Consider the following 18,815-nt stretch of genomic DNA (forward strand, 5'->3'; position numbering starts at 1 on the left):
GGTCAAGGTCAGTGGATGCCACATACCTCGCCTGGGAGTAACTTTAGAAAGCGTGACTTCACCTCTGTTGGTCCGAGGTGGGGTCCCCTCCCCCGGAACACCGATGCCCACTTGCAGCTGCTCTGGCGAGGACCAGAGCTCCTGCTGGTTGTGGCCTGGCCCCGAAAACGCTGATCAAATTCCGGGTCATTGTCAGAATTCGGTGAACGGTGAACGCGCTGGGTAGGGTGTGGTATCCTCAGGGCAGAAGGAGAGGTGACTGCGTGGGCGGGGTGGGGAAGTAGCGGATGGCCATTCAAATGCGACGGGGATTCTCCCGGAGTCCCGGCTGTCTGGTCGGGTTTCCCCTTCTCCTCTCGAGTCGGTGCCAACGACGAGTTTAAATCCCCAGGTCCCTGGTGGGACCCAGTGCCGGGACCGCCACTGGTCCCTGGAGCATTTCGCTGCGCAAGTGGAGATGTAAGTGTACGCGCGCGGAGGGCGGGGCGCGAGAAGCACCCAGGCGGAGAGCGGACCTGGGGCCGCGCCCCTACAACTCGCGGGGTGTCCGCGCTGGCCCAGTGGGGCTCGATCCGGCTTCCCCGGCATCCTCGCGGGGAGGCTGGTCAGCGCTCCAGGTTCGGGGGCGGCTGGGGCCCGGGGCGAGAGCGAGAGCTCCGCCCGAAGGAACAGCGGCCCCTGGGAGCCCGTAGCTAGAGGCGGGCGCAGGGCGGCCAGCGGTCTGCAGTGCCCCCCGCCGGACGGCCTGGCGCAGGGCGGGTCCACGCCGCAAGTCCCCAGTGCCTCACCTCTGCGTAGGAGACGTGCGCCCCCTTCCTCTCTGCTGTGGTTGACCCGGTGTTAACAAAATTTAAAATCAGGTCCAAGTGGCTTCTCATGCTGGCTCTGTCACATCCTGGCTTCCTGCTCCTGGGAGCTCTGGACTGCTGCCTACCTTTAGCTAATGTGGATAACATCTCCGGCAAAGTTAATGAAATAAAGCGAGAGCATGCGCTCAAGTGCCTGGTGTAGAGTAAGTGGTCAATAAGTAGCAGGTGGTGGTGTTGCTGTTAGCTGACTAGACTTTGGAACTTTGGATGGGGGTCTCCCTGAAGTCTCTGCTCTTCTATGGGGGAGGGCGGGGGTTGAGGGGAGGAGAGGAGGGATGGCTTCTGCCTCCCCTCTGAAGGGACCCTGAGCACTCAGCTGGAAACCAGCTTTGCTGTGCCTCTAACTCCACCTATAACTGTGCACTCAGCCGTCCCCTGCTTGAACCTTATATCCTCACTGCAAAATAGGAAATACAGATAAGAGTGACTGCAAGATAAGAAATACAGAGCTGCTGCTGTGTGCTCCAGGCAGGCCTCGCCCCCGTGCCCCCTTCCCCAGCCAGCAGGTCCTAGAACACTGGTATCTGTAGCACAGGGTAGGTGCTGTGCAAGCCCCACACTCAGGCAGTCAGCAGGCCGCAATTCCCGTATCTTACAACAACAGGCGGTACGTGCTCAGTACAAGCCCCGCCCACTCCCAGCGATCACTACACCATTTACTAGCTACTTCCTATCTACCTCTAGTGCTCCTTGTATGTATCCCATTCTGTAACCTGGACTCTTTGGTCTGCAGGAGGCTTTAACTGGGGGGTCCTTCTACCTCGTCGTCCCTGGAAAGCCCCTCTCACAGGTGCCTCGGATCCTTTCTGGAAATTAGCAGTGTTAGAAATACTAAACAGACACTCCTGACCTGGAGTAATGGAGTGGACAGTCAGTTCCTGACCGTCTATCCTGCAACCTCAGCTACCTCCTCTTTAAAAACTGGAGCAATAGCACCTTCTGGAGTGGACCAGTGTGAGGATGAATGGATTCGTGTGTATGAAACCACCAAGCACATGGTAGGTATTCAGCAAATACTAATATACTATGATTCGTTCCAAGCACAGAGCAGGTTCCCACAGCAATATTTGTTATATTGAACTGGGCTTCCCCCTTTGCTGTGTTCTTTACCTGGGAAAACTACCCTTTCAGGGTCTCCCTGTCCTTGGCTTTGTCAAATGTCATGCCCTGTCACCTGCCATGCCTGCCTTCTTTCTAGAGGTTGGTACTTTGCCTGTAGGAAGACTGATGGATCTTCCCAGAGTTCAAGCCTTTAGTGTTGCCTCTTTCAAGCCTGTTCGGTGATATTTATTTCCAGTTTCCTGAGATAGAATTCAACATGGAAATTTATTTTTGTTTTCTTTTTGGAGGCCAATGTGACTTTTATGGAGGGCGGGGTGGGTTGGTAAAAGTTATTTTAAAGTCATCCTGACTTTCATGAGCACTTCTGTAACAATATTTTCTGCCAACAACCCAAATATGATTCATTTTGTGGATGTGTGATTAGGATGCCAGCAACTTCGGGGTTCTGTCCCTGTGACTTGTCTAGCTCTCAAACATGACCAACTCCAAATGGGAGGAGGGGGACGTGTGCAGTCTTTATACGGGCCTTAGCAGTCACATTGCACACCTGTGTCTATTACCTCCATTTAACCCTCAGCACAGCCCATTTTCTGGATGAACCTCACTGAGGCAGAGTGACTGACACCGGCCGTATTCCTGCGACAGTGGCCTCTCCAGCCCTGCCTCATCTCCAGGCCACTCTCTCGGGCTATGACATGGGGGTTTTCACTGGCCACCTTAACAGGCGTTCTCAGAGACTCTTTAGAAATGATAGGACATGGACTTTATTAATACAGAGCACTAAACAAATTACAGAGTTTTCCCATATTATGACAAGGTATGCAACAGCAGTTACTTTACCAAAACTATTCATTATGGGGCCATTTGTTTAAAGGTTGCCCTGGTGGCTTGGAGACAGTGCCTTTTGCTGTGTGACTCACAGGAGGCAAAAATAAGTTACTATCAGGTGATGATCATACTTAGAAGCCGAACTAAAAATGAGCAGGTTTGTCATCCTTGGGGGTTGGGCAATTGGCTCCACTTTTCAAACTGGTAAGCTCCGCGCTCTTCAACGTTTAAGATTTTCTGTGTCATACGTGTTTCTTTTTAAAATCTATTCAAACCTGTGCTGAATAATGATAGCGGGCCAATTTCTGTGCTTGACAACACACAAAGGGATGTTATATGGTCTCTGTGGTCCACTGTTTGAGAGTTTGGTAGGAGAGATGCGTGTAGTAAGTGCATCCAACAGACACCTCATCTGGAGAGTGGGGATAATCACGTGGGCTTGTGAGGCCGGGCCGTGGAAAGCATGCATGAGAAGCAGCTGCTGAGGACCTGACCCAAGGCAGGCTGTCACGAACGTGGGGCTTGCATTAACCCCATTTTCAACAAAGACACTGAGGTCCTGAGAGGGAAAGAGATTTGCTAGTTCACAGCCTAGCCAGGATTCCAATTCAAGGATTTAGTTCAAAGCAACTTCATATTGTATTTCCTCTTCCTGGCCAGGACAACTCATCGGAGAGCCTTTGCAGAGCTTCTCTTTAACTGCTCCCTGTGCAGAGTGGGGTTTAAAGGATGCCCAGGTATACACAAGCTCTTTGTCTTAGTTCTAGACCATGACACATGCGTTCCTCATCTTCCACTCTATTTCAGTTTTCCGCAGAGTTCTCCTGGAAGAGAAGCAGGACTTCCAGTCTGGGTTTATCCTGGAAGTGAACGGGAAACAACTTCCCTCACTCCCTCACAAAAGGATTGATTTTTATGCAGTGAACAAAATACATCAGGTATCTCAATTCCTTGGGAATTAAACAAGATTTTTTTGTTGTATGTTTCTTATTCATCTTTATTGAGGTATAATTGAACACCAAAAACTCTGCCCATGTTTCATGTATACGATTTGATGAATGTAGACACATACACTTGTGATTCCATCCCCACAATCAACGTAATACACGTATCCTGTACCTCCAAATTTTCCTTACGTCCCTTTGTGTGTGTGTGTATAAGAACACAACAGATCTATCCTCCTAACAAAGTTTTACCTGCATAACATCATAGTGTTAACTCTGTGCACTATGTTGTGTAACAGATTTCTCAAACTTATTCACCTTGTATAGCTGAAATTTTACACCCATTAAGCAATAACTCCCTATTCCCCCCTCCCCCCCAGCCCCTGACAATCACCCATCTCTTTCCTGCAACTATTAGTTTGACTATTTTAAATACTTTGTACAAGTGGAATCATGCAGTATTTGTCCTTCTGTGCCTGGCTTATTTCACGTAGCATAGTGTCTTCCAGGTCCATTCAAATTGTCAGAAATGGTAGGATTTCCTTCATTGTATGTGTGACATTTCCTTTATCCATTCATCTGTCATCTAGCTGTTGTGAATAATTAGTGCTGCAATAAACATGGGAGTGAAGATATCTCTTTGAGAGTCTGATTTCAATTATTTTGAATATATACCAAGAAGTGGATTGCTGAATCATATGGGAGTTCTAGTTTTAATTTTTCTTTTTAAAGATTAAAAAAAAATTATGTTTAGAAAAGGGGGAAAGGAGGAAGAGAAACATCAACCAGTTGCCTCTTGCACACCTCCAACTGGGGACCTGGCCCACAACCCAGGCGTGTGTGCTGGTGGGGAATCACACCAGTGACCCTTTCGGTCTGCAGAGCAACACCCAACCCACTGAGCCACACCAGTCAGGGCTCTAGTTTTTATGTTTCTGAAGACCCTTTATAATGTTTTCCTAGAGGTGGCACCATTTTATATTTCCATCAACAGTATACAAGTGTTCCATCCAATTTCTCCACATCCTTACCAACACTGATCTTTTGGGGTTTTTTAAAAATAATATTTATACTAACAGATGTGAGGTGATATCTATTTGTGGTTTTGGTTTGTATTTATCTGATGAGTCGTGATGTTGAGCACCTGTTCATATACCTGGTGGCCATTTGTATGTCTTCTTTGGAAAAATGTCTATCCTATTCCTTGGCCTGTTTAAAAAAACTGAGCCGATTGGGGGTTTTGTTGTTGTTACTTTGTTTTGTTTATACTATTGAATTCTATGAGTTCCTTGTATATTTTGGGTATTAGCCCCTCGTCAGATAAATGGTTTGCAAATATCTCTCCCTTTTCACCCTGTCGATCGTTTCCTTCACTGTGCAGAAGATTTTATGTTGTGGTCATGATGTGCTCCCACGTGTCTACTTTGTTGACTGAGATTTTGGTGTCATTGCCAAGACCAATGTCAAGATTTTCTCCTATTTTTTTTTTCCTGGGGGTTTATGGTTTCAACTCTAACGTTCTAGTCTTTAGTCCACCATGAGTTGGTTTTTGTGGATGGTGTAAGATAGGGCTCCATTTCATTCTTCTGCGTGTGGGTATCTGGTTTTCCCACACCGGATGACTCTGTCTTTTCCCCATTGTGTATTGTTGGCACCCTTTTGAAGATCAGTTAACTGTATCTGCATGGGTTTATTTCTGGTTGTCTATTCCATTCTATTGGTCTACACATCTGCCTTAATGCCAGTAATATATTGTTTCAAGTATGAAGCTTTGCAATACATTTTTAATGCAGGAAGTGTGACGTCTCCAGCTTTGTTCTTTTTACTCAAGATCACTTTGGCTACTCTGCATCTGTTGTGGTTTCTTATTAATGTTAAGGCCGTTTTTGTATCCATGTAAAAATTCCACTGGGATTTTGATGGGCTAGCATTGCATCTATAGATCATTTTGGGTCATGTGGACATTTTAAAAATATTCAGCCTTCCAATCCATGAACATGGGATATCTTTTCTGTCTTCTTTAATTTCTTTCGTTAATGTTTTGTAGTTTTCATTGTACAAGCCTTTCACCTCCTTGATTAAATTAATTTCTAGGTATTTTTTAAAATATTTGATGCTATTAAAAATGGAATTGTTCTCCTAACTTTTCTTTCATTGTTACTGATTTCTTGTATGTTGATTTTTGTATCCTGCTGCTTTACTGAATTTGTTTATTATTGCCGAGAGTGTTTTGGTGGAGTCTTTAGTGATTTCTATTTATAAGATCATGTCACCTGCATTTTACTTTTTTCTTTCAGATTTAGATGCATTTTACTTCTTTTTCTTGCATAATTTCTCTGACTAGGACTTCAAGCACTATGTCATGTAGAAGTCACAAGAGTGCGTACCCTTGTCTTATTACTGATCTTAGAGGAAAAACTTCCCGTTTTTCACCATTGAGTACGATGTTAGCTATAGCCTTGTCTTGTATGGCCTTTATTATGTTGAGGTAAATTCCTTCTATACCTAGTATGTTGAGTGTTTTTATCACTAAAAAGGGAATTTATAGTTTCCAAGGGACAATGCATGCCTACATAAAAAAGAGACCATATCTTGCATATAAATCATGTATGGGATTGTAGAAGCAGCTATAAAAATAATGGCATCATTACAGAAATATTAAAATAGAGTCTATTTTAGGCACAGAACAGGCTTTGTGGGCTTTTAGCAGGAACTCCATAGACTAAATCTTCAATTAAAAGGAACCTCCTAGATGCTTTATTAGTGATATGTTTCGAAAACAGTATACATACATGGAAAGAAATATGCTGGAATTTATTACCACATTCACCATTTTATATCGTATCTTCTCAAACACTGTTATATTATTACATCTCATTATTTCGCCTGCTCCTAGTTTTCCAGCTACCTCTCTGGGCATTTTTAGATGATTCAAACAAGTGTTAACTGAAGATTGATTAAAAGTTCCCCTTTTGTAGGAATTCAGACCCCTTCCTTTAAAAAAAATTATTTATTTTTAGAGAGAGGGAGAGGGATGGAGATGGAGGAGAGAAAGATGGATGCATGAGAAATACATCAATAGGTTGCCTCTTGCACATCTCCAAATGGGGACCTGGCCCACAACCCAGGCATGTGCCCTGACCAGGAATCGAACCAGCAGTGTTTTAGTTCGCAGGCCGGCACTCAATCCACTGAGCAACACCAGCTAGGGCAAGACCTCCTCTTGATAAATGATGGATAGGACATATTAATCCTATTTGGCTCAGAAAGGACCATCCAGCGGAGGTGAGGATAGAGATGATTTCTTGAGACTATGATAGGAATGATGCTTTGCATTCACTAGAAGATTTTAAATAGGATAATCGGTGTTTCATAGGAATAAACTTCTGGAACAGAAGCAAACACAAAGACTTCTAAGTATGTTCTTATGGGAAAATTACCTTCTCTGAACCTCAGTTTGCTCACCTGTAAGATGGGGTTAATATTCACATGGCCAGTGTCTTGCAAAGACTTCATGAGGTAATGTATATGAAAGAAGCCACACACTGGGATATAGCAGCCATCCGGCAATCGTGCCCATAGTAGGAACAGGAACAGTACTAGCAATGACAGCCATGTCTTCAGCACTTCCTCTGTCTGGGGCGCTGGGCAAGGCACTTGACACACAGTGTCAGGGAGATTTTCTAGACAGGCGTGGTTGCACAGGTGGCTCCCACAGTTAGACTGGGTTTCCATCCAGGATCTGTCACTATAAACGGAGCTGAGAATCTGACTTACCTCTACCTTGGTCTGTAAAATGGGGATAATAACAGTACCTTCTGTGCAGGGTTTCTGAGTAACTCATATAAAATACTTAGTATTATAGTGTCAGTTGCATTATAAATAAGAGTGTAGGAGCTGTTTGCTACTATTAGCTCATTCAATCACCCTAGTAACCATTGGAGGCCAGGAATGTTATTACTCTCATTTATAGATGAGAGAGCCGAGGGTCAGGGAGACTGAGTCCCTGCCCAAAGTTTCACGGCTAATCCTCCACAGAGCCCGAACTTGACCTCAAGACCAGCCAACTCCAAATTCCTTGTGTGTTGTTAACAGCCTCACCAGGGCCGTGTTGCACAACTTCAGGGTCCATTATCATCACATTTTGTGCACAGGAATACCTTGGAGATACTGCAGGTTTGGTTCCAGACTACCTCAATAAGGTGCATGTCACAATAAAGCGAGTCACATGACGTTTTTATTTCCCAGTACATATAAAATTATGTTTACACCATACTGTAGTCTATTAATTAGTGTGCAGTAGCATTGTGTCCAAAAAACAATGTAAATCCTTAATTATAATTACTAACCATCATCTGAGCCTTCGGTGAATCATCTTTTTGCTGGGGAAGGGTCGTACCTTCAATTTGTTTTTTAAAAAATGCAGTGTCTGCAAAGTGCAATAAAACGAGGTTGGCCCGTACACAGTGCCCCCTGCAGGATCCTGCGCTGCCCTTGACATCTTCAGATGAGCAGCGTGAATACCTAACAATCACCTTTCTGAAGCCAGAACTGACGTAGTAATGAACGTGGATCAAAGCATCACTCTCCTTCCTTTTCTCATGGCTCCCCAACCAATGACAAGTGTGACTGCACCCTTCTTCCCATTGTACACCCTTATTAGTATTTACACATATATGTTTATTCTTATATTTATATTATTTGTCAGCTCATATGTGCAATTATATAGAGATAGATGGGCACGGGAGTTTAAAAACGTGTGTCTGTAGTAAATCACAATACTATACATTTGTGTGGGGGAGGGAATTTGTACCTGCACTTTACAAGGTTGAAAATATCAGAGACTGCATTCACCAGTTTTCTGTGCCTGTGGCTTCAAGCTCTGTCACCCCAGGCAACACTTGAGGAGTCGATGGCTGTGGTTCTTCAAAACCCTCACCATGTGGCAGCTGTCTTCTTTTCTCACGGCACATCAGGAAGGGGAACTTGCAGCCTGACACCAGAGCAGTGACAAAGGATTTGGAATTAAGCAGACCTAGACTAAAGGCTGCTGTCCACACTTTTTACTTGTTGCCTTTTTCTTAACAGCCGTGCGATGTTATGCAAATTCCCCAATCCCACAAAGCTTCGATTTCCTCCTGTGTCAAATAGGGATAAGGTATTGTTGTGAGGATTAGGTAAGCATGTGCAATGGTATACAGTAGATGCTTAAGAGATTCTATTACTATAATTATTTTCATGAGTCAAAGAACAGGTTGGCCAGGTTCTAGGCCCTGGAAAGTGTGAGTCCACCACCACGTTGGGTAGTCATTCTGATTGTTCCCATAAGCCACTCTAAGCCTGGTGGTCTTTTCTCCTCCTGCTGTCGGCCTTGTCCTGGGGGACAGGTCACAGCGGGAAAGTATTGGGTCATACCTTTGAGTGCTGGGACCATGTGATTCTCTTTGGGGTGTCCTTCCCTGGGGACATTACATAGGCAATCAGTGAGTCACCCTTCCAGTGAGAAAGTCGATGACAAAAACTCCTTCATCAGCAATTTCTTCCCCATCTGGGGTTCTGAACTTGGGGTGTGTGAGCTCCTCTGCAGGAAGCCTTATGTTCCCCTGGGTCCATCTTCAGCCAACACTGCTGGGACTACCAGGACCTGACACTCCACTGCTCCAAACAGGGTGACATCCTTCTCCAGGGGACAATTGGCAATGTCTGGAGACTTTTCTGGTTGCCATAACTGGGAAGATGCTAGTGGCATCCAGTGGGTAGAGACTAGGGATGCTGCTAAACATTCTACATCACATGGGACAGCCCCTCACAGCAAAGCATTATGGGGCCCCAAAGGTCCATATTGCCGAGGTTGAGAAATCCTGATCTGGAGGGAAGCAGACAAGGAGCCTTGTGACCTGAAACCTCTAGCTGCTGCTCCAGGTGCCTTGGCATGCACCCTGTTTACAGACAGAATGCTGGAGGCTGTGCGAGGTTACATGACTTGCCCAAAGTTACTGAGCTGTCAGGGACATGGTCTTCTGACTCTAAGGCTCATTCTCCCTTAGAGATATGCCTCCTCAAGAATTCCTCATAGTTGAGGTTTATGGTAACCCTTTAATATCAGACCTTCAGGCCCTGGCCAGGTAGCTCAGTTGGTTAAAGCATCATCCCCATACACCACGGTTGTAGGTTTAATCCCTGGTTGGGACACATACAAGAATCAACCAATAAATTCATCAATAAGTGGAACAGCAAGTTAGTCTCTCTCTCTCTCTCTCTCTCATCTACAAATAAAAATTTAAAAAATACAATAAATAAGACCCTTCAGAGGACCCCTTGAGCCACAGGAAGGAGGTGACGGTTCTCCTGTCTTGGAGTTGCTCAGAGCACCGACTTCCACAGCTTCCCCATTCTCAACTCTGAGATGACACAGCGCGCTCCTTAGCCAGGCACGCAAGTCCTTTCAAGTTCAGGCCCCACTCAGGTCTCCAACTTCACATCACAACTCTCGCCTCACGCTTGTTCTCAGCATTTCCTCCACACCCCACGTTCTTACTCATAGCCACACCTTTGTTCACTGTTCGTTAAATGCAGTACCCAGTTTACTTGATGATTATACCAGACAACTTCAGGGGGATAAAAGGATAACCGTTTTTCACTTGAATACTTGGGTGTTTATTTTAACGTGTATCAGGAAAAAAGAACCTAGCAAGCAACCCTCATGATTTAGTGTGTCTTTTAAACATATATGCATGTAAGTCTTAGAAATAGTCAATTAAAAATATTACCAGTAGACATGGTAGTCAGATGTAATAAAGATTGTCGTGAAGGTGGTGTAGGTGGAGCTCTCTCCCTTCTTTGTTGTATTTTTTTTATTTTTCAAGTACTGTTTACACTCAGTATTATTCTGTGTTAGTGTTAGATGTATAGCAAAGTGGTTAGAAAATCATGTGGTTTACAGAGTGGTCCCCCCGATATTTCAGCCGCCCACCTGGCCCCGTACATAGTTAGTGCAGTATTATTGCTATATTCTCTGTGCTGTAATTCACATCTCTGTTTTGTAACTACCGGTTTTTGTTTCTTAATCCCTTCACCTGTTTCACCCAGCCTCTCAACTCCCTCTTCTCTGACAGCTGTCAGTCTGTTCTCTGTGTCTGTGAGTCTCTTTCTATTTTATTTGTTAATTTTGTTCTTTGGATTCCACATATAAGTGAAATCATATGGTATTTTGACTCTCTCTGTCTGACTTATTTCACTTAGCATAATACCCTCTCGGTCTATCCTTGCCATCACAAAAGATAAGATTTCATTTTTTTTATGGCCACATAGTATTCCATTATGCAAATGTACCACAACCTTTTTATCTACTTGTCTATTGATGGGCATCTTTCCCTGTCTTAATGCCTTTTCCCTGCCTGGTCTTCCTGTCTCCCCAACTTGTCTCCCCATCTTCTCATCCATCACACCCTTCCCTAGCTAATGCCAACTCCTGCTTGAAGACCCAGCTCTGGCTTTCGTTCCTCCAGAAGCTTCTCTGGCTCTCACCCCCACTTCTGGCCCTAGCTGGGGGTGTCTCGTCTGTGGATTCCAGAAGCCAGGACACATGGCTAATCTAATTCTGAAGCAGAGCTGCTAGCACAGATGAAGTAGGGGCCCTGAGGAGCTTGTTGAAGAACGGGCACAAGGCACACCACTTGTCACCATGGGCCTTCTCTTGTCATCGCGGGCCTTCACTTGCCGGTTCAGCTTGTCCTGAGAAATGAGCTCCTGACCTGAACAGAACCTCAGCAATAAGCCAGGGCTTCAGAGCAATTCGACTTCATGTCTGCACTCACCCTAGACGGGGACCAACTGCCATGTGGAGTTGTACCCTGACCTCCTCTCTACAGGCTGCTGCTTTGTGCTGGAGTCTCTGAACTCAGGACGGGGAGCCCTCAATCTGTTTACGTTGGGCCAAATCCGTCTTCCTCTCTGAGCCTCAGTTTCCCCATCTGGAAAATGGGAGGGAAGGGTCATACCCACCTGCCAAGGTGGCTGTGCATTTTGACCTGAGTGAACGGCTGTAGAAGCACTTTGTAAAACCCTAAGTCACTTTTGAATGGATGAAGGGGTTGTTATTTTTAAGCTCATAAATGAGGACGCCTGGGCGCTATGGGGTTTTCAGTGCGATACTGTGTAACTAGAATAACCGGATTGCACATTTATGCATCTATACATACATGTGTGCACACACCCTGATTGCAGAATGTGGCTTTGAGGCCTCGCTGGGAGCCAGGACACGCAAAAAGCTCAGAGAGGACAATGAGGACTCCACGGCTTAGATGGGCAGAGCCTGAGAGGAGAGATATGTGATCAAAACCCAGAAACAGTTTCTTCCCTTCAGATATGCAACAGCACTGGCTTGAGCAGCTCCTCTGAGCCAGGCCCAGACAGCACGGAGATAAAGGCTGTGCCTCTGGCCTCAGCAAGTATCTCTCCTAGCAGGGAGGACCTCCGTGTGAATCAGCCCTGCCAATGCCGAGCGGCGAGGGGACCACAGGCGTTCCCAGATGTAGCTCCCAATCCTGGGGATCCAGAGCTCACTGCGAGGCAGATGAGAAGGAGTTTGTTTTAAGGTGAAGGAAATGAGCCCTGGCTGGTGTGGCTCAGTTGTTTGGTTGGAGCGTTTTCCAGTAACCAAAAGGTTGTGGGTTCCATCCCTGGTCTGGGTGCACACAGGGGGCAACCACTTGATGCTTCTCCCTTGCATCAATGTTTCTCTCTCTCCCTTCCTTTCTCTTTAAAAGCAATGACAAAATGTCCTCTGGTGAGGATAAAAAAATTGAAAGAAATGAAATACTACTTTGCTAATCACCTCATACTGGATTCACAAGAAAAATATAATGTTTTTATTTCCTAGAGGTGTTTTAAAATCGCCAAAGTGTTTGGAAAGAGCAACAGCTTGGCACTGAGAGACGCAGCTAAATCGTGGGGCCTCCTGAGGGGGTGAGTCGTGTCTGGTACTCCCCAGCATCACCCTAGTGTCAAGCAGAGCACTGCACAATGATTAGGGGTACTGATAAAATGCAAGGTTAACATCAGCGCACCTGGACAACCTGCAAACTCTGCCGGTGGCCAAGTCCACAGGGCCTGGGTGTCAGAGGAGGATGGGAGGATGCATGCTGGCTGAGAGTGGGGAAGTCAGGTCTAACAGCGTGATGAGGCCTGATGCCAGAACTGTCTGTCGCTGGGTAGAAAGTGATAAGGGGGGCCTGCATAGAGGAGGACCTCTGTGCCAGTGATGAAAGCAGCTCCGTTCCTGCCAACTGGCCTCCTCCGAAGGGCATCCTTGAGGCTACCGTCTGAGGCCCAGAGGAGCCAAGCCCTGATTCCTTGACTTTGTGTTCCTGCAATTCACCTCCACCCAACTCTTTGAGCACCTCTAGACCAAGGACCAATTCTTCTTTATCTCCAAATCCGTGGCACAGGGTAGCGACACGGAATGGCTGTTGAATGAATGGAAGACTGGGATGGTATTACCCATCTGCAGAAGAGCTGTCGGGGAGAGCACCAGCGGCCCTGAAGCCCTGCATTCCCAAGAGCTACAAGTGGCTCTCGGAGCTCACTCAATTTACTTGCACATTTCCATCGGGCACCTCTTCTTTTTCTTGTGAAAATTATTATTAGTGTTAGGAGGCGATATATGATGCCTACAAAAAACATGCTACACATATTTTGAAATACAATTTAAAAAAATGAATACCATAAGCCACCACCCAACTTAGAAACCAGAGTATTTCTAGTACTGTTGACCAGCTGGGCCAGCCTTTCCAACTCATCCCTTTGCAGAGCCTGGTAGGCCATCCCTCATGGCCACTCTCCTGAACTTTCTGCTCATTGCGTTCTTTTAAAAAATATAGACTCCACTCCGAATTATATATAGGAAAACAATCCATTATTTCGTTCAGTTATTTTTTGCTTCATGTAAAGGTGTCATACTCCATCAGACCTTGTGCAGTTTGCTTTCCTTACTCATTAATTCTGTGTTACTGCTTGGGGCCATGGTCACCTCTGTATGGAATCCCACCATGTGAATATATTATCACTAATCACCATTCATCTGCCAATGGACATTATGCTTGATTCCATTGTTTGCCATGCTGCTGTGGACACTCTGTGTGTGTGTTCTGATGCAACACGAGTAGGGCGTCATCTAGGGTATGTTCTGAGAAGTAGACTGCCGGCTTGTAAGGTTCGTGAATGTCCAGGAGCTGGTGAAGTATATTCTGGGCCTGGGACTCAGCTGTCTGCAACGGGGTGCATAGTACTCTCCAGCCTTGCCCCCAGAACCCCTGCCAAGCACATCCTACTGCGTGTCATTCCCAGAATGCTGATGGACCCTGCATGTCCTCGTCTCTAGGACTTTGTGCCTGTAATGCATTTCCTACACCTTTTCCATGTCTTGTAACTCGAAGTCCAGCCCAAAGCCCCACCTCCCTGCCTGTTGGCCGGTCTCCTCTGACCTCTGCATGCTTTATTTGGGGTTGGGGAGGAAATAACCAACGTCAATCCTCAGGTCAACAGCCTCCTGGTATCGTGATTTTGGAGAGTGTTTTCATCTCTCTGAACCTCAGATCTGCGTCCCTGACACAGAGGGGAAATGCTACAACTACTAAATGCTTACTGAGGCCAGACTCAACAGTTTTTACATGCAGTCCTCAATGAATACACTGTGGTGTCACGTGATAGCAGGATCAGTCGCTTTGGAATTAGATCATCCTGGGCTTGAGGAATAAATGAGTCAAGTATATAAAAGACTTAGCACAATGCCTGGCACCTAGATACGTGCAGTCATTTCTAGCTGTTGTTAATTCTTACACCCTTATGAAGGAGTCACTGTTTCTACCCCCAATTTACAGATAAGGACATGGAAGCACAGAGAGATTATACAACTTGCCCAAGATATATAGTCGAGTTAGGATTTGAGCCTAACAAGCTCAAGCCCCTAACTACTTCCCATAATGGAAGTTTGAAGGCAGGAGGCTAAACAGAAAGAATGTCAGAAACCCTTTTCTCCATGACCGCCTACTGCATGTTTGGTCAGACCCCCTTGACTTGTGCCTGAATCTGTATTTTCTGTCTTTGAAAGTAAAAACGTTCTGCTGGGAAAGCCTGGCGATTTCTGCATCTGGTGCCTTCCTGGTACAGCTGAGAGGCAACAGGGTGCATTTAAATGATCAAAATAGTTCATTTGGGGGGATCTCCCTGCAAGGAACCATTGCCTCCCTCTTTCTCTCACTTAGACAATATTTTTAAAAAACGAGCTTATGAAGTAATAAGCCAACACTATAAACATGTTTTCCAATTCACTACCAGCTGTCTGGTGAATCATGAAGCTCCCTGAAACAGAGGTATGAGTGAGGATGCTCTCTACAGGCGAAAGCTTAGACTTGAGGTTTTAACGTGGTAAACCGGTAGCCAGAACCTTCAGACCATTTGCCTTTTGAAGAGTAAACGCCCTGCTCTACACTGCCCTGGCCTTTTCATCTGGGTACCCCAAGCGTTCACCGATAGGCTTTGGTGTTCTTCGAACTTTGCACTCTCTAAGAGGCAAGGATTATTGTTTTACTTTTAATTGTGATAAAATACACATAACATAAAATTTGTCCTCTTAACCATTGTTTTAATCCTCACCTGAGGACATGCTTATTGATTTTAGAGAGAGGGGAAGGGAGGGAGAGAGAGGGAGATAAACATGGATGTGAGAGAAAAACATCCAGCAGTTGCCTCCGGTATGCGCCCGGACCTGGATGCAACCCAGCCATGGGCCCTGACCAGGAATTGAACCAGTGGCCTTTTGCTTTGCGGGATGATGGCCAGCCAACTGAGCCACACCAGCCAGGGCTTAGCCAGTTTGACAGGTACGTTTCACTGGCGCTAATTACCCTTGCGTTGCTGTGCAGCCATCAGCACTATCGGTCTCTAGAACGTTTATCTTCTCGTACTGAAACTCCGTCATATCCGTCAAACAGTGACTCTCCATGTCCCTGTCCTCCCAGCTGTTCTACTTTCTGTCTATGGGTTTGAATTCTCTAGGTACTTCACACACTGTTTGTCTTTTTGTGTCTGGCTTATTTCACTAGGCATGATGTCCACAAGTTCATCCGTGTTGTGTCAGAATTTCCTTCCTTTTAAAGGCTAATATTCCATTGCATTTTGTTTTCTGTTCATCCATGAATGGACATTTAGGTTATACCATCTTCTTTCTAAAAGATTTTATTTATTTACTTTTATCAAGAAGGGAAGGGAGGGAGGAAGAGAAGGAGAGAAACATCAATTGGTCACCTCCTGCATGTGCCCCGACCGGGGATCAAACCTGTAACCCATGCATGTGCCCTGACAGGGAATTGAACCGGCGACCCTTCATTTTGCAGAACAACACCCAACCTTCTGAGCTACACTGGTCAGGCAGGTTGGACCACCTTTTAGCTACCAGCTTGGGTGCACACACACCTAAGACCCTGATTTCAGTTCTTTTGGATATATGCCCAGAAGTGGAATTGTTACATCATGGGGTCGTTTTATGTGTTGTGCTTTGAGGAAACACCACACTATTGTCCGTGGTGGCAGCACCACTGTACATTCCCACAGTGTGCAATGGTTGCAATTTCTCAGTTCTCGCCAATACGTTATTTTCTGTTTGTTTGTTTTTTTAATTAGCAATAATCATACCTCAGATAAACCTCATTGGCTGCAACACTGCCACTGTGCAAAGCTATTTTTTTTTTTTTAGAGTGGCCTTCCCATTGGGTGTGAGGCAGTATCTCATCATGATTTAGAAGATGTTAAGTTTTGTAAATTTGACTACTCAGTGCGTCTCTTATATGGTCCAGGCCCTCCATGAAGTAGGTGCTGTGTGGGATCAGACATGGAGGGGTTTTATTAGGAGGAGCACCTGGGAGGGAAAACCAGGAGGAAGCAGTGGGAGGCTGGGGGAGCTGCAGGGGTGGGAGAGAGAATAGAGTTGTCTGCGGAGTTATCTCAAGAAGCAGAACAAGGTTGGATGCGAGTCTGACCCCAAGCGAGGAGACGAGGAAAGAAGGTGGTGTGGAAAGCATCCTAGATTTCATGCAGTCTAAGGAAGGTTCAGCAAGGTTGCTGGGGAGTCCTTGAACCAATGTCAGCTCTCAGGGGCATCCAGCATCTTCCAGGAGCAGGGCTGTCACACTCAGTCAATGGCTGGGAACAGCCCGCGGGAAGTGCGGCCAGTACAAACACAGCGATGGATTTCAAAGCAGTTCTGGGTCAATTAAAGTCAATGATTGTCTCTATAGTTGGAAGTCTAAGTTAAATGAGGTCATACTGGAGTAGGGTGGGCCCCTAATCCAATAGGACTGATGTCCTTATAAAAAAGGTGAAGTTGGACACCAACATGCTTACAGGGAGAATGCCATGTGAAGGAGAAGGCAGAGATGGGTGATGCTTCTAGAAGCCAAGGAATGTCAAAGATCACTAGCAAAGCACCAGAAGCTGAGTGAGAGACCTGAACGGATTTTCCCTCGGAGCCGGCAGGAGGAACCAACCCTGCCAACACTTTGATCTTATACTTCGAGTCTTCAGAACTCTGAGACAATCAGTTTCTGTTGTTTAAGATTCTTTGTGGTATTTTGTATGGCAGCCCTAGCAAACTAATTTAGGAGAAGAAGAAACCAGGTTATCATGATAAACATACTGAATATTTACATTTTAAGGAGCATCTACCCCAGTGTGTGATTACATTAAAGAAAATCATGTTACTAGAAAAAAAAAAAAGAGTTGCTTCTCAGGAGATTACTCTGATGTGGCAATACACAAATGTTTTCAAACAGCTGGTACCTTGTAAAAGGAGGCTCTTGTAAACAGGATATTCCTGTTGGCATGGAACTGTGTATTTGCTTAAAAAAACAGTGCCCAGTTTCTGCAACATTCACCCAATGCAAACAAGGAAATATAGCTGGAGAAATTAGAAAACGCATACACTGTAGAAAATCCCAGGGACATGAATGGAGACCAGACCAGCTGAGGAGTGACAAAAGATGTCTGGCAAACATAGACGCTTGCCCTGTGAAATGTTTGACATTTTCCTGGAAAAGTCACACTCAGGTACATTGAAAAGGGAAAGAATGTCAAAGTGAGAAGGGAGCTTAGAGACAATCTGTTTTTACTGGTTGCAGAAACTGGAGCCCAGAGAGGGAAAGGGATTCGCCCAGGGTCACACAGCCAGCACGTGGCTGCTGGGACTCCCGAACCCAACTTTTCTGACTCCAAGTCAATGAGTCTTTCCCTCTCTGCCATCCTTTCCTCTTTCATTGTTCCACATCTCTCTGTGCCTGGTTGCTGATTGAGTTGCTTGAGTGCATTGAAAAACCTCCCTCTCTTCCTGGCAAGTGAACTCTCATCACTGCTCCCGTCATCCCTGGGATTTCAGCAGAACTGGCTTTATGCTCTTTCCCACTGACCGGGGAGTGTCTGAGAATTCTTCCAAGTTAGGTCAGTGGAGCTTACAGGCAGGGTGACATCCTTCTCCCTGAGATCTTGGTTTATTGCCCCATGGGGAAAGTGGAATGCCCAGCAAAGTCCTGCCTCCCCAGCTCTCTCCATCCCCATGAAGACCCCCCAAGGAGACCCTTGCTCTCTCGACAAGTGGGACACAGAGTGGGGGTGGGGGGTGGCAGGGAAACTCCATCCCAGCATCTGGCACGTACTACACGACAACTGAGCTCTCACAACACACACAGCCACAAAGCCCCTGGAGGAACAAGGCAAGCTCCTACAGAACTGATGTGGGAAAATGTGCAGAAGGGGAGGAGAGTGGCTCCACCCTTGGGTTTGAACCTGGCTCTGTCCTAACCTTGGGCAGGTGCCTGAACTTCTCCAAGCTTCCATTTCAGCCGCTGAGCACAGGCTGTTAGGAGGATTTGATGAGACGATGCACGCCAAGGGCTCCCTCCTCTGCTTACTTCCTAACGCCGGCTGAGTGGCTGCCATGTTGCTGTGTTTTACAGGAAGCTCTGCTTGCCTAGGTGTCTGATTACGTCCCACTGCCTGGACTCTGGGTACCACTAACACTAAGGCTAGTGGGATCTGACAGGCTGGTGTGACAGCCTCCTCA

General features: G+C 46.0%; 1 pseudogene; it reads right to left on the reverse strand.

Moving 5' to 3' along the window:
• Positions 1-16,359: 16,359 nt before the first annotated feature.
• On the reverse strand, positions 16,360-16,441 carry LOC139440448 (U4 spliceosomal RNA; annotated as a pseudogene).
• Positions 16,442-18,815: the final 2,374 nt, after the last annotated feature.

This window comes from Desmodus rotundus, chromosome 1, assembly GCF_022682495.2.
Source record: "Desmodus rotundus isolate HL8 chromosome 1, HLdesRot8A.1, whole genome shotgun sequence".
Taxonomy (NCBI): domain Eukaryota; kingdom Metazoa; phylum Chordata; class Mammalia; order Chiroptera; family Phyllostomidae; genus Desmodus; species Desmodus rotundus.